Raw genomic sequence first — 15,234 nt, forward strand, 5'->3', positions numbered from 1 at the left:
CGTTGACGAATACTTGGAGTTTGTTGGTTAGGGTGTTGGTGACTCTCCAGGTCTCTGAGCCATAGAGAAGGACAGACTTAACGTTGCTGTTGAAAATTCGTATTTTGTTGCGGACAGATAGGGATGTTGACCTCCAGACTGGTCTCAGGGTAATAAAGGCGTATCTAACTTTCCCGATTCTGGCTTTGATAATCTGACCCAGTGGATATATATATAGTAAAAACAAGAGGACCCAAGACCGACTCTTGTGGAACTCCACAGGACAAAGCAGCCACTCCAGACATGATGTTATCAATATTACCATTAAAAGTTCGATCACTAAGATAGGAAGAGAACCACCTCACGCCAGTCCCAGAAAATACCAACGATTGAAGGCGATTTATCAAAATTTCATGGTCCACAGTGTCAAAAGCAGATGTCAAGTCTAATACAATGAGGACAGTATAACGACCAGAGTCTGCGGCCATCCTTATGTCGTTTGAGACTTTAAGTAAGGCAGTCTCAGTAGAGTGCATTTTACGAAACCCTGACTGAAAATCGTCAAACAATTTATTCTGTTCCATATAAGCGATCAGCTGTCCTGCTATCGCTTTTTCCAAAATTTTTGACATGAAAGGGAGCTTTGATATTGGCCTATAGTTTTTTTGGCTCAAAATGGTCAAGAGTAGACTTTTTAAGAGTAGGATTAATAAGTGCATGCTTAAAATAGCAAGGGACGGATCCTGTTTCAAGTGAAAGATTTAACAATTTCATAATCCAGGGCCCAAGCAGGTCAGCCGTGCTTAGAACCAAAGATGTCGGTAAAATGTCAACAGGGCTAGTTGATGGATTAACCCTGCCCATTAGTGTAATCACATCCTGAAGTGTAACAAGAGTAAAGGATGACCAGAGACCCACACAAGATACTTCCGTATTAACACTCACCAGGCTAGGATTAATGCTGGCCCTGATAGCTCGTATTTTATCCATGAAGAAGTTCAAAAACACATTACAGTCCTCTGCCGTATAAACAGGAACTTGGGGATCTAACAGTGCAACAATATTATGGATCGTATCAAACAAAACTTTAGGTTTTTTCCTGTTTATGGAAACCAAATGAGAAAAATATGCTGATCTTGCCTGCTTTATCATTTCATTTAGCTCCATAATCATATGTTTAAAATGCAGTCTGTGAACTTCCAACCTACTGGCTTTCCACAGGCGCTCTGCTTTACAGCAGTCTCTTTTATAGCTACAAATAGCTTCACTCATCCATGGACACGGCTTTTTATAAGAAGCCGAACAATGTTTAACCGGAGCCACCTGATTTAGAATGTCCAAACAATGACCATTAAAGTAGTCCATAAATGTCTCACTGTCTGTACAATTCAAAAAGAAACTAGGATCAAACAACAAAGAAAACTTTACAAGTGCATCCTGATTAACAAAGCGTTTTTGAGCCAGCACTTTGCGGACAGAGGGCGTAATGTTATGTAACAAATTGAAACGAACACAATAGTGATCGCTCATTTGCATGTCATCAATACTTAAGTTATCAATGTCCAAGCCTAAGGAAAAAACCAGGTCTAAAGTATGGCCTTTATTATGGGTAGGACTATGAACGTACTGGTGGAAGTTAAAAGATTCCATAAGAACTAAAAAATCTACCGCCGCCCCACAGGAAGGGTCATCGACATGAAAATTAAAATCCCCGAGAAGTAAAGCACTCTCAAACTTAATGATGGATGATAAAAAGTCAGAAAACTCCTCTATAAACAATCGTATAGAGCCTGGAGGTCGGTAAATCAAGATACAATAAAATGGGTCAGTGTGTCCAACCTTACTCATTTGAAGCTCAAACAAGCTAAAACTATCCATGTTCATTAGCCTGCAATGAAAACGGCTCTGGAAAAGGAGCGCAAGACCACCTCCTCGCTGCGAAACCCGCGGGGTCCCAAACACGGAGCAGTCCGGAGGACAAAGTTCCTTCAGGTGGGAGTAGTCTTGCTCCCGCTGCCAGGTCTCCGTCATAAACAAGAAATCCAAACATTCTCTGATTGAAAAAGTCATTCAGGATAAACGCCTTGTTATCACACACTGAAGTTCCGAGACTGAACTGTTCGTCCTAAAAAAATATCGTTGGACTAGAAGGTCGAAGTGACACTTTATTTTATGACTTGATTCATTTCACTATGTGTAAATTTCTAGTTTTAATTGTCAAGTAAATATAAAGGACCCAAAGGATAATATTTTCCTGTTTATTGTAGTAAAATATTGGAGCCAAAATTAAGTGTTAAAGATTTAATATGTGTTATAATGTAGGTCCAGTCTTGACTATGTAAGGACAACCAATTCCATGGCTGTGGACACGTGTTTTCAGATGTGGGTGCCGTTGTGAACCACACAGTTTGAGGACGTCCCTCATACAACAACCTTAATGCAGAGTGTGGGAATCAATAAGAGGTTCTGAGATAGTATTTCTGTAATTTATTAAACAAATCAGACAATAGCATAAGACAATACCAGTATCTTGATCATGAGATCACACACTCTGTGCAAAGAGTCAGTGAGTGACAAAGGAGAGAAGTTCCAGTCAGGTTTTGTATAACATCGGTCAACTATCACCCCACTGGCTGGAACCAATCAGAAATGTGTCTTTGGTATGTGGCCTTCATAGGTATCTTCTAAATAGGAAAGCATGGGCCAGGCAGTCAGACTGTTGGGCTGTGCAGGTAACAGGCTGTGTGTGTGTTGTAGTGGTTAAAACAAACAGAATATAGCTAGTAATTAATGCATTACATGTAGTAGGGAATAAAATACAGTAGTGTGAGTTAAAGAAAGTGGTTGTGTAACAGCCACAAAAGGGCATTGACCTTTTGTTCTTCCAAAAGTGCATGTGCTGCTGCTCTAAGAGGGTGTTGGGCGCCTGGCGGTGGTTAAAAATATTTAGGGGTCGCCACAGCGAATCATCTGTTTCCATCTAACATCTCCTAAAAAGGAGAAGCGAGTCTAAGGGTTGACGCAATTGGGGGAACAATGATGATAAGTGAGAGATGGGAATGAAGTCTGCAAAGGAGTTGGGCAGGTGCATGTGTGTGAAGACCCGGGCAGAAGAGCGGATGTGAGACGGACCACCTGACCCCCCTCTGCAGAGAGACTAAGACTAAAACTGACAAGGTGATCCTGTATCCCGTCCTCTCAATTACATTTCAATAATACAGTTTAATAAATGATTCTTGGCACTGCAGTAATTTCTCTGTGCATTGATTTTATCCACCAGTGTCAACAGAGACTGGGTCTGTGTGTGTATATGTGTGTGGAGACTAAATCTGTGTGGAGTCTGGGAGACAGAACTGTTTGGGAAAACTGTCTGAGAGGAAAAGAAAACAAGGTTATACAACACCAATACATAGATAATATGAACATTGAGCAGATAGCATATGTATAAATTTGACCTTTCCACTACACAGAGAATTTTAAAGCCAGAACATAGGCCATATAAGAAACTTTAATAAAAAAAATGGAAATAACATAAGGAAATTAATGTTAATTAAAACTGAACCAAATTTGAAATCCACAATTTTCTACTTCCTGAAAAATGTAGGAATTTAGGTTTGCTCTATATTCAACTGTCATTGTGCTGAAAGTTGCTATGAGAGGATGTAGATGAGAGAGAGCTGCAGAGCTGCCAAAGTCCTTGAGACTCACTGATCTGAAATCAAATCCATGAACAAAATAACACATAAAGGTAGCTCATGAGACATGATAATTAATATTCTGCACATGTCCTGATCAATTATTTTACATATATTATTGACAACCAGTAATGTCAGTTTGGTGGTCAAAGGTCAAGGTCACTGTATTCTCTCATGTTTGTGAGAGTGTAGTGGTTAAAAACAAACAAGTTACAAGTTAAAATGTAATATGTAATAGAACATAGCAGGAGTGTGTCGATTACACATATTATCTGCAGGAGGTAATAGCTGATAGTTACATAAGGGTGAGTTAAGCGTTTATATAATCCTGTAAGATCTGTTTCTCGTCTCTGAAATGTTTGAAGACGCATGGAGACCATGGGAACTATGTACTGATAGCTTGTTCAAGCAAGAGCATTCTGGATCGTGTCCAGAAGAAAGACGGAACAGGGAAGACAGACAAAAAGCAAGAACCCAGCCGGGAGAGGCCAACCTGACTCTGGACTGACTTGACCCTACCAAAACTGACTGACTCTTTGACAATCCTTTTACCAAATACTTTTTTTATTTTTTTGCAGGGATAGTGATTTTGTACCCTATCTTTCAGACTATTGAATTAACTTGCAAATTACTGAACTGCTTAGTATTATTGTAATAATAAATAATCAATGGAATGATTTGCCTGAATTAATTTAGTTCATATCAGACCACAGCCACGTCAAGAGTTCATGAATTTGGGTGGTTGGGAGAGGCATACCACCACAATGCAGTAATTCTTGGTTATATATTTTATACTGCTCTGTTGTCCTGTGTGGGTAGGTGGTCTAGACTTCTGGTTTTCATCTAGGTTTCAACACCAGCTTTAGGAAACACATAGATTTTATATTTTTACCAACAAATGTCTTGCTTGTTTTGAAGGAAAATAATAAAATAATTGCTAATGAGTTAGCTGAATAAAACAAGCAAATAATAAAACAATTAAAAAAAAACCCTTCTGTTTTAATTACTCAGATAATAGTAAAGGTGTAATATGTTATACGATAATACCGTGAAAACACTATATTTTCTAGGACAGTTATCATACTGGGAAAATCTCACACTGTCGCTACCCTACTTCTCACCTGTGTGGACCTTCATGTGGACCCGCAAGCTGCTGCTGTGCGTGAAACTTTTCCCACAAGTGTTGCAAGGAAACGGCTTCTCACCTGTGTGGATTCTTATATGGTACGATAAAGTATCAGAACGAGTGAAACTCCTGCCACATGTTTTGCAAACATGCGGCTTCTCACCTGTGTGGATTTTCATGTGGACCCACAAGCTTTTGCTGTGTGCGAAACTTTTCCCACAAGTGTTGCAAGGAAACGGCCTTTCACCGGTGTGGGTTCTTAAATGAGCAGTCAATTTGGAGCCCTGCCTAAATCCTTTCCCACAGGTGTTGCAAACATGTGGCTTCTCACCTGTGTGGATTTTCATGTGGAATGACAAATTTTGTCTGTGTGTAAAACATTTCCCACATATTTTACAAGAATATGGCTTCTCACCTGTGTGTATTATTAAATGAGTGGTCAAATGTGAGCTCTGTCTGAATCCTTTCCCACAGGTGTTGCATACATATGGTTTCTCACCTGTGTGAATTTTCATGTGGGCATGCAGGTTACCTCTTTGTGTGAAACTCTTCCCACAGGTGTTGCAAACATACGGCTTCTCACCTGTGTGGATTTTTAAATGCTGAGTCAAATCTGACCTCTGCTTGAACCCTTTCCCACAGGTGTTGCAAAGATGCGGCTTCTCACCCGTGTGGATTCTCAAATGTTGGTTCAGTTTGGACTTATACTTAAATTCTTTCCCACAAGTGTCACATTTGAAGGACTTGTTACCTGTGGCAGGATCAGACTCGGTCTGTGACATAGGAGAGCTGTCCACATTGCTACTGTCACTGGTTGGTTCCAGTTCACTGTGGTCACTGTCCTCATAAGTAGGAGTCATCATAAAGGGATCGGTCTCCTGCTTCAGTCCAAGCTGCTCTCCCTCCTGACTGCTACAGAGTTCCTCCTGTTCCTCTTTAATCTCTGGAGGCTCTGGCTCCTCTTGGTCCAGACTGGAGTTCCTCTCCTGGTCACAGAGCTGCTGGGCAGCCACAACCTCCTCCTCCTTACAGACATGTTGCTGAGGCAGCTCTGGAGGAACAAAGGGACACAGGGAACATGTCACTGATGTAGTGAGAGGAAAAAACAAAGTGTTGTAAAGCCTGTAGAATGTGTCATTTTGACAGTGATGGATGAACTTAAAAATGTGATAACAGCAACTTCCTCTTTAGATTTTAAAATAAAAAATTACAAGTTAGCTAATGTGGCAACTTCATATCAGTCAAAATGAATACAGTAAATAAAATTTTTAACAATTTCAATATAGTTTAATTTTATTTGTATGTCAATCATCTTAGGACATTTTATATTGTAAGGTCTATACTTCATATTATAACAAAAACCCAACAAATCCCCCTTGATCAGCACTGGGTCACACTGGGGAGGATAAACTCCTTTTAACAGAAGAAACCTCCAACAGACCCCGGCTCTGGGTGGGCAGCCTTCTGCCTCGACTGGTTCGAGTGGAGAGAGGAGAGAGAACAGAAAGAAAAGCATCAAGACACAACTAACAAACAGTGGACAAGTCAATGTGGCTGGTGACTGTTCATCAAGAATGTTCAGCTCCAGATGAACATGAGTTAGGACATGTAATGGTGGTATACAGAAATAAGATGGAGAGAGGAGTGGAGGAGAGGAGCCCAGAGCATCATGGGAGGACCCCCATCCTAGGTCTAAAACTAAGAGACGGTGCATCAAAACAAACCAACCATAGAATACATATCCAATAATTTCATCCTGTTCATGAGGCCAATGACCTTTTTCGTTTTAAGAGCCTGAGAGGACAAATTAATTCACAGACAAGTCACTACGATTCGAATGATTATTAATCAGCTTAACAATGTTAATAATGAATGTTGATGACAAGATACACAATCACCTTGTCAATGTCAGTCAGCTTGTCAGTCCGCTCCTGTTTCTCTTCTTGTCTCTGTACTTTATCCCAAATAACACACACACACACCCAAGTTCAGTGGCTCATTTTCCCTTATCGGAATCAGCTTTATTGGCCAGGTGTGTCCGACACATGAGGAATTTGACTCTGGTACATCGGCTCTCAATGTGTATGTACATATCCCCATGCAAGGGGCAAATAAACAGTAAACCAGCACAAGTTTGTGTAATATAACAAAATAAGCAGTATTAACATCAACAAACAGTGCAAATAATGCAAAATAAGCAGTATAAACAGGCAGTAAATAATGCAGACAGACAAAAAAAATGCTCATTGAAATGAGATAAATAGGAATAAAAACAGAGAACTTAAAAATAGAGACTTGTATGAGTCTGTATAATCTGTAGGGTTACTGTCCATTCATACTGTTTTTGATTAAGTGTTCATCAGAGTGATGGCCTGTGGGAAGAAACTGTCCCTCTGCCTGGTTGTCTTGGTGCACAGTGACCTGTAACGCTGTCCAGAAGGGAGGAGTTCAAACAGATTGTGTCCAGGGTGTGAGGGGTCTGCAGTGATCCTCTCCACCCTCCTTTTGACCGGTGAGTGGTACAGGTCCTCCATTGAGGACAGGGTCGCACCAATGACCTTTTCTGCAGTCCTTACTATCCGCTGAAGTCACCAGGATGCACCCTTTTTTTCTGTTTTGATCCCACTTATGATAGTTCTCAAACTTATAGCCTCTTTAAATGAACTTTTCTGGTAAACCACCATGAACTGGCCCTCTTGAACAAAAGGTCAAAGCCTGCGAACGTTACATAAGCATTTTTTCAACTCATACTTCAGCTTATACTGTAGTCTATTGCAGTCCATTATACTTCATTACATACACACATCACACTAACTATATGCATCAACTATGAACTATATTTGTTTGTTTTATCCACTACAGATCACTACATGGGCAGAAATTAACACCATCCTGTTGAATAAAACAACTGCTGTAGTTAAACATAGTGAATGGCAACAGGACAGCCCAGGCCCCCTGCTCCCTACCAGTGACGAAGAGGGTTGTCAGCCTTATTCCTATTCAGTTTCGCCGGTCTTTATGGTGCCATTTAATTCTAAAGACAAAATCCAAAGGTGCTGGTGAATGAAGCGAGTCCCTCTTGTTTGTATTACACAGAAGACAGCATCGTTAAAACGGAAACCTGGAAAATGTCTAATTCATGTTGAGTTATATTTAGTCTTGGTTCAACTGTTAGCTTTAGTAAAATCATTCATGTTTTACAGACCTATCCTGTGTAGCTTTACTTGGGGTTTCCAGACGATATCCAGCAGTCTGCGCTGACGATCGATCTCTTCCTCGTACTCGATAAGTTCTTTTCAAAGACCCCGACTATTTCTTCAGCAGCTGCAGTTACTCCCTCATTGATAAACTGCCTCAGATACTGAACTGAAGACATTGTCGATTTGTTACAACTGAAATATGACATCACCATTTTCAGTCGACTCCACACACTCAGAGCTAATGCTATTAGGAAGTGCTAACTTTGGGCGTTTTTCAATACCATGTACGCCAAGTTTGGGCTCCCTTACTTGGAAGTTCGAACTGTAAATACAAACTCTAGAGACGGTAGGACACAGAACTCACGATATGTACCTGGAACACCAGCGTCCTTGGTGTCAGACTAACGTTACTGTGCTCTAATTGTAGTTGGCAGCTACGAAAACGTTGGAGCAAATTTAAAAATCAACACTGCCTGATAACCTGGCCATATACTCGCTATCTACGTTGTTACGTTCTCCCCTGAAACATATTACAACATTATAATGTGGCACAGTAACTGTCCCACACAACCGGTATAACAGCTTCGAGCCTCTCTCACGTCTGGCTAGCCGGCACGCAGTGCGGTCTAGGATACTACAACTACACCTACAACTACTACACCTCGTCCTTCACCTACAACTACTACAACTACTACAACTTCTTCTTCAGCTATTTTCTTTATGGGGGTTGGAAACCAGCTTTAGGTGCATTACCGCCACCTTCCAGGCTGGCGTATGGATCAGAACGGCCCCTACCTACTAGTTCAAGTTCAAAGTGTTTATTTTGTCATATGCACAGTTAGGAAACGTGTTTCCCTGTACAATGAAATTCTTACTTTGCTGTCCACATGAATGCCACAAAAAACAAATGAAATATAAAGTAGATAAGTAACAAAATCTAAGGCACTTTAAGCAGCAACAAATGCAGCAATATAATAAAAAATATATAAGAATATAACAGAGAATGTATGCTGCATGGGAGCAGCATGTGCAGCAGTCAACAATCATTGTGCAATTATGCCTGTGCAACTGAGAATGTAAACAGTACATCACGTATTTCCTGATAATAAACTCCTCAGCTGTTTAGGAGTCTGATGGCAGAGGGAAAGCAAGAGTTTTTCAGTCTAGTGGTCCTGCATTTCACACTTCTGAACCTCTGGCCAGAGGGTAGGGAGGTGAACAGTCCGAAACACCAAAATAACCCCACCTTATATTATCTTGTGTAAACCCTGTGGTCTCTAAAAACCTAATAAGTGCTCTGTATCCTATATCCCCTGACCTTTGTCCCAACACCTCCGGTAAACTAAAGTTCATTCCACCTCTTGAAACAGTATTTTTCCAATAATTCCCTCTCTCGCCTGAACCTGGGACAGCTCATTAAAACATGTTCCACTGTTTCTTGTACCCTACACATCTCACATTCCCCTGTAGTGTGCTTCTTGATTATCTTCAATGTACTATTTAAACCAGTGTGCCCAAATCTCAGTCTTGATACCATATCGTCTTCCTTCCTATTTCCAGTACTTCCTCTGATTTCTCCTTTCCTTTGAATGTTATAATAGAACTGACCCTTGCCATCTTTATCCCACAGTTCTTGCCATTTCTCTTTCAGTTTCCTTTTAACTAAACTCTTAACCACAGCCTTACTATGACTTCCTTCCACATATATGTCTCTTTTTTTAAGCACAGCTTTTGCAAGTTTATCTGCTAGTTCATTTCCCTCCACCCCAATATGTGCTGGTATCCAAACTAGCCTAATATCTATTCCAGCCCTCTGACATCTGAATAGTATACAAGCTATTTCCAGTATTATGTCTTGCCTTGAGTCTGACTGGATGTTTTGAATACTCAGTAAAGAACTGCTGGAATCTGATCCAGTGAGGACTTTCAATGGTTTATGTTCTTCTACCCATTCTAATGCTAGTACAATAGCTAGTAATTCTCCTGTGTATACTGAGAGATTATCACTGATCTGTTTAAGGGCTGCCCAAAGTCCAAACAAGTCAGCTCTCAAAAGGATCCTCGATAAAATGAGCAGAGCAAATATGCTTGTTTTTTGTGTGTACTTGGGCTGACTTGGCTGGATGCAAACTTTGAAATGGAACAATACTTGAACTGTGACTGGTGACGTTTTACAAGTCCGCAACAATATTCCAGTAGCTCTGTCCTCTTTTGTGTTTTTAAAGAACTGCTGGAATCTGATCCAATGAGGACTTTCAGTGGTTTATGTTCTTCTACCCATTCTAATGCTAGTACAATATAATTCTCTTGTGTATACTGAGAGATTATCACTGATCCGTTTGTTTTCACATTTAATTCCGGTATAATTGTGGTACAACTCAAAAACGGTATGACCACATTTTAGTTATTAAATAACTATTTTTTTAATATTTTATTTGGAGACAGCAATGCATTGTGTACACTAGAGGACAAGGTTAAATTGTATACCAATGAATAATTAACATCACAAGCCAAAGCAGCATTTAGGTAGGAACCATTGTGAAGGCAACAGTTGCGCCAGGTGTGTCTTACTGGTGAGACCTTCCGCTCAGCTTCAAAGACAATTTGGAACGTGAACCGAGAGCCTCATGTCCTCATTGTTGCTGAATATACCTGTGTTTTCCAGGTCGGTACACAATGTTAAACCAATGCTGTAGATAATAAGTTACGTAATGTGAGTGTGGGCAAGCTGCTTCAATGTAACAAACTTTATGTTGAACTTTGGTTACATGTTAAAATAACCGTAGCAGCGCGAAGTGGGGTAGAGCGACCTAGGCAGTGCGTGCCACCTCAGCGGGGACGAGTGTAGGGCGCCATAGATGGGCATGCGCCACCCCGTGATTGTGTTTTTCTTGAACGTAATCTAACGTTAATAGGCAACTTGCTACATTGGGTTGTGGTTGACATTTTTGCAACCAAATTACATAAACGGTCACAATGTTAAGTACTTTGAGAGTTAATTGAAATATGTAGAGTTAGAAATATAATTGTTTAAGATTTAAACGTGTTTAATGAAGGTATTTACAATGTATTTCTCTGAGTGAAATCTGAAATCTAGTATAAGCACTCTGGTTAATTTCATACAGTTAAAAGTGACATGCTTGAAGTACAGTTAAGTAACACCAGAAAATGCACTATATTATTATAGTATGGATCAAAGCACTCCAGTAAGGGTGGTCATGGACTTTTATGTCTGTAACCTCGTTTATTTTATATATGTATATACTGTGCTGACAGATGTGAACATAATTTGGGTAAGAGATCGTAATTTTGAGTGCTGAACATGGATATAAAGAATGTGTAAAGATGGAAAGTGACTACTTGGAGAAAGGTTATTGTGAATAGTTTATTTGAATGTAATATTAAAGGAAGAAAAAAAGACAATTTGGAACGTGAACTGAGAGCCTCGTGTCCTCATTGTTGCTGAATATACCTGTGTTTTCCAGATGCAGATCATTTGTTGCGACGTCACCATTTTGAGACCCGTAACAATGAATGCTGAACCAATTTTACCACTCACTGTCTTAGATGCATCTGTATATAGAAAGTCACTCTCGGCCTTTCCCATTTAGGGGTCACCACAGCGAATCGTAACACTGATGACTGGCATGTTGACATTTGGCACGTGTTTTACCCCGGATGCCCAACCTGGATTCGAACCCGGGGCGAGAGCGCTGTGCTTTAACCACTAGCCTACCAGGGACGGCTTAGATGTATCTGTATATATTTTAAACAAATCCTGCATAAGTTCTATCTATATATCCAGTTACTTCACGTTGTGTCACATGTTCCTTCTTTATTTCTAAAAGGCTCATATCTATATTTACTTCTACAAACATCCAAAGTGGGATCACAGATAATGGAACAGTAGGACTTATCGTTTTGTCCTCCGAGCCCCACCTCACTAATCTTACCTTCTATCATCCATCCAAAACTCCTCTGCTGACCTTTCTCTTTTTCTTGACAACTTTTCAGTAGCCTTTGAGTGGGATGACTCCCTTTGTGCTTTTAAGTTTGCCCAATAGGTTAGTGCCAATTGTGTTCTTCGTAAGGCTAAAGGTAATTCACCCATTTCCACCTGTAGGGCCAAAACTGGTGTTGTCGTCATGGCTCCACAGCACAGTCTTAAAATTTGATGCTGTATAATGTCCAGTCTGTTCAACAAGGTCTTACATGCTGAGTCATAAACTATGCTATCATAATCAAAAACTGATCTGATTAAGCCAATATAAATCATTTTTATACTGGCTCCCCACTCTCTACCCCTCAAACATCTAATAATGTTTATCACTTTCTTGCATCTTTCAACTATTTTCCCTATATGTATTGCCCAAGTAAGTGTCTTATCAAACCACATCCCCAAATATCTAAAACAATCTACTCTGTCCAGTTTCTCCCCATACAATTTAAGATTAACTGGAACATCTGAATTCTTTTTTGTAAAAGAAAGTACTTTTGTCTTGGACACAGAAAGACTAAAACCCCAATCTAATGCCCATTCTTCTACCTTCCTTATCGCTTCTTGCACTTTCTTAGTAACAAAGTCCAAATTTCTACCTCTTTTCCACATGGCCCCCATCATCTGCAAATAAAAATACGATAATAGATCTATCAACTCTACTAAATATATCATTAATCTTAATAGAAAACAATACTGGACTTATTAATACTACCATGAGGTATTCCATTTTCTACTAAATGGTTATCACTAAACATCTCTCCTACTCGCACTGAAATTACCCTTCCATTTAGAAAATTCTTAATCCATCTATATAGTCTTCCTCTAATTCCTATTTGATGTAGTTGAATAATCAGTCCCTCCTTCCAAAGCATATCATAAGCTTTCTTGATATCAAAAACACAGCCACTACACTTTGTTTAATAACTAATATATTTTATACTGTTCTGTTGTCCTGTGTGGGTAAGTGGTTTGGACTCCTGATTTTCATCTAGGTTTCAACACCAGCTTTAGGAAACACGCAGATTTTATATTTTTACCAACAAATGTTTTGCTAGTTTTGAAGGAAAACAAATTTTCTAATGATTTAGCTGAATAAAACAAGCAAATAATTAAACCATTCCTTTGGGAAATTACTTTTAACCCTTTCCAGATATGTAGCCAGTGGTGTTTTATCAAACCTTAATTCAGAATAGTTTCAGTATTTTCTGCTTGTGTTCATGCTAGCAGCATGGCTAACCAAAACATTAGAGAGACTTCTTTGTATGTTGCACTACTGGTCACGCTCAGATTTTGACCTGTATACTACTTCTCTCTCCAGTACTGTCTACAGTACATATTCCACTAGGTTTACCTGCCCGGCTCTCGACTACCGACCTTCTGATCACAACATTTCTTTACTTAGGTTTCTCTGAGCTCCTCTTCTGCTGCCTGGGAACCAATATTCTGCATTAGGATTCTGAACACATATCCCAAAGCTGTTTTAATACATTTAAGGCACGGCCACATCAAATGTCTGCAAACTCGTAATCAGAGCAGTTTTTAAAACTTTAGAAAAGTCTAAAAGGTTACTTTTCACGGAAGTCACATCTCACCTCATGAGCTCACAGCTGAGGCTCAGAAGTGTGAAATGCAGGACCTCTAGACTGAAAAACTCTTTCTTTCTGACTGCCATCAGACTCCTAAACAGCTGACTCAAGACAGTTACAACAGTGCATGGACAGAACTGGAGCAAAATTACTCCAAAAATAACTCAGTTGCAGACCTTCCTTTTCTACCAAAGTCTATTAAGAAAATGAATTACTCTAAGAACATCACAATCCTCTCAACTCTGACAGCCTGGTGGAAAACAAACAAAATCACTAAATCATCACTTGCACCATGTAGTTACACTCCAATTTGGCACAACCATGATTTTCAACTGCATAATAACCCTATCTATTTCCCAACATGGCAACACAAAGGAATCACTCACATCATCTATTTGAAAATAACCAGTTCGTATCATTTAATACACTGATCCAGAAGTACAGAGTTCTGAGAGGACAGTTCCGCCAGTACAATCAACTAAAGTCCACAATCAAGTCGATCGAGGCCCGGGTTAACAACAACCGCCACCAGTGCTGTTGACCTACAGGGTGCTGGCAGAAATTGGACTACTGTTGGTCGAAGAAGGAGAGGAGGTAGAAGGATTCGTAGACAGAGAGAGAAGAGGTAAGGCAGGAGTATAGGTCTGAGAATAGGGACTCAACATTGGCACAATGACAGAGAAAGGTAGAGAGCTGGCGGACATGATGGAGAGAAGGAAAGTAGATATACTGTGTGTGCAGGAGACCAGGTGGAAGGGTAGCAAAGCGTGCAGCATTGGAGGGGGACACAAACTGTTTTATTATGGTGTGGATAGGAAGAGAAATTGAGTAGGAGTCATGCTGAAGGAGGAGCTCATGAGGAATGTTTTAGAGGTGAAAAGAGTGTCAGACAGGGTGATCAGTCTGAAGTTGGAAATTGAAGGGGTAATGTTGAATGTAATCAGTGGTTATGCTCCACAAGTAGTGAGTTAGAAGAGAAGGGGAGATTCTGGAGTGAGTTAGATGAGGTGATAGACAGTATTCACCAATTTAACTCTCTCCCTCAACTCCGACTTCTAGACAGAAATCTGCAATAACATCTTTTCTATGACCAGAAATGTAAGCTTACAACTTATACAAAACAAGACTATTTACAGGACCCATATTACACAAAGTAAAATGTTCAAAATGGGTTTCACTAGTGATGGGTCCGGCAACACCGATGCGTCGCCACATGCGTTGAGCTCGAAGAGCAAAACCCCATGTTGGTGCACGTATCGCTTTAAGAAAGTCATGTGACCAATACAGGAACTGTTTCGAACTGACACTGCCGCGCCAAACTGTGTTTTTAAGGAAGCGCATATGTCAACATCTGCCAAAACGAATCTCTGATCATTTGCGGTTCATCATCACATTCATCAAGAATTATGGAGCAGCATCAAGCCAAAAGAAAGGTTTCCGCCATGTGGGACCATTTTGATCTCATATCGGAAAATAAGGTATTTGTTTTAATTACCTTGTTGTTTCATCCTGTTCCTCTCAGAGTTCCCACTTGATCCATCTGAATTCAAATTCATTTCAAAGTGACTCTGAGTTTACTATTCATATTATTTTCTGCAGGTTAAATGTCGCATTTGTTCGACAGAACTTTCCTACTTAAATAAATCCA

General features: G+C 40.0%; 1 pseudogene; it reads right to left on the reverse strand.

Annotated features, from left to right (window-relative positions):
- Positions 1-4,668: 4,668 nt before the first annotated feature.
- LOC109957459 (zinc finger protein OZF-like) overlaps positions 4,669-15,234 on the reverse strand; it is a 14,984-nt pseudogene continuing 4,418 nt past the window's right edge.

Source organism: Monopterus albus, unplaced genomic scaffold, assembly GCF_001952655.1.
Source record: "Monopterus albus unplaced genomic scaffold, M_albus_1.0 scaffold26.1, whole genome shotgun sequence".
Lineage (NCBI taxonomy): Eukaryota > Metazoa > Chordata > Actinopteri > Synbranchiformes > Synbranchidae > Monopterus > Monopterus albus.